Source organism: Echinops telfairi, unplaced genomic scaffold (genome assembly GCF_000313985.2).
Source record: "Echinops telfairi isolate 266 unplaced genomic scaffold, ASM31398v2 ScPeMD7_443;HRSCAF=831, whole genome shotgun sequence".
In the NCBI taxonomy this organism is placed as follows: domain Eukaryota; kingdom Metazoa; phylum Chordata; class Mammalia; order Afrosoricida; family Tenrecidae; genus Echinops; species Echinops telfairi.
The window spans coordinates 56295852-56297329 of NW_022104341.1; the positions used below are offsets into that span (position 1 = coordinate 56295852).

The following is a 1478-nucleotide window of genomic DNA, read 5'->3' on the forward strand; positions in this document are numbered from 1 at the left end:
TTGCCTCTGTGTAAAATAAAGCTGCAGTGCTTGTGGTTTCGTGGTAGGATCCTTTCCTGTTACATCCAGAAGATGCAGAGCCGCGGTCCCGCCCAGGCACCTTGGTGCGCCCACAGCCCATCTGTATCCCTCTGTCGGCAGAGCTCGTGGGCCCGTGATGCTGACCAAGTTGCCTCTGAACTTTCAGACTGACAGACTAAGAAACAGATAGTATCTACTTTCAAAAAACCAACCGATGATAGCAGTATGGCTTATAACGGGGTCCACATCTGATCCTGGGGTAGCACCGAACCCGTCGGCTTGTCATTCTGCTGTGCCTAGGGTTGGTGTCTTAGGGGCCCTCTTGACCCCAGTTGACAACCGCCACAACAAAATAAAGCCGATCATGACACCCACATCAAAGCGTCTCGGTGAGAATTAACTATGGTCATACACATTAGCACATAGGAGGGGCTTCAAAACGTTTCACGAAAAATTCTGTGCTCTTTTCATTCCATTTTCCATACATTTTTTGAAGCCCACTCGTAGTGCAAGTGGTGGCCTAATGGGCTAAGCGTTGGGCTGCTGACCGTAAGGTCAGAGGTTCACACTCATCAACGACTGGGGAAGAGAACGCTGGCGTTGTCTGTTCCCGCACAGATTGATAGTCTGGGCACATGGCTGGCGGGAAGGCGGGAGAGGAGGAGCCGGAGCGTCTGTAAGGAGCTGGAGTGGAGCTGGAGCCGCCAAAGGACCTGAAGAAGAAGCAGTGAAAACGAAGACTGTTTCTTCCAGTAATGGAGCGCAAAGTTCCGGGCGCAGCACGCTGAAGAAGAAGCTTAAGCATTCCCTACAAAGCCTTCAAAGAATTTCAAGTTGGGATCTGCCATAGGCAGTCAGGCGACGAAGAAAGCAACTCAACCAAGCAGCTCTTGTGCCCCAAACCCTTTCCGTAGCAGCAGGTTTGAATGAAGATGAAGCCAGTGCGCACCCGAGGAAATGCCACAGCAGCGATGATGAGGTGGAGAGTGTGGGAAGGGGTCACCAACATCAGCAGCTCCAAGCTCCAACATAGGGGAACGCGGGCTTCCTGCTCACCAGAAGCTGCGGGAGTGACATATAAATTATCACCTTGGAAATGTGCACGACCAAGACAATTAAAGCATGTGTTTTATGATTTGCACCTGGTGTGTGTGTGTGTGTGTGTGTGTGTAAACTTACAAGGAACAGTTACCTTTTTTAAAGAATGGCCTAAGACTATCTTTGCAACCATTTTTTTGTTCTGTTTATTACTTTTTAAATTAGAGATTGAGTGGTACACTAATCTTTATAATAAATGAGAGTTTGAAATTAGAGGTAATTTATGTTTTATATACAGATGTCAAGACACTTGCTAAATTTGTTTAGTTTCCTGTGATCAGTTTCTTACGGTTACAGATAATAAGGAAATCAGAAACGATACCTTTTTAAGAGTTGCATAATTTTTAGACACAACTGTT

The 1478-nt window shown here is 46.8% G+C and overlaps 1 pseudogene; it reads left to right on the forward strand.

Moving 5' to 3' along the window:
* Nucleotides 1–656: 656 nt before the first annotated feature.
* On the forward strand, nt 657–1140 carry LOC115870162 (annotated as a pseudogene).
* Nucleotides 1141–1478: the final 338 nt, after the last annotated feature.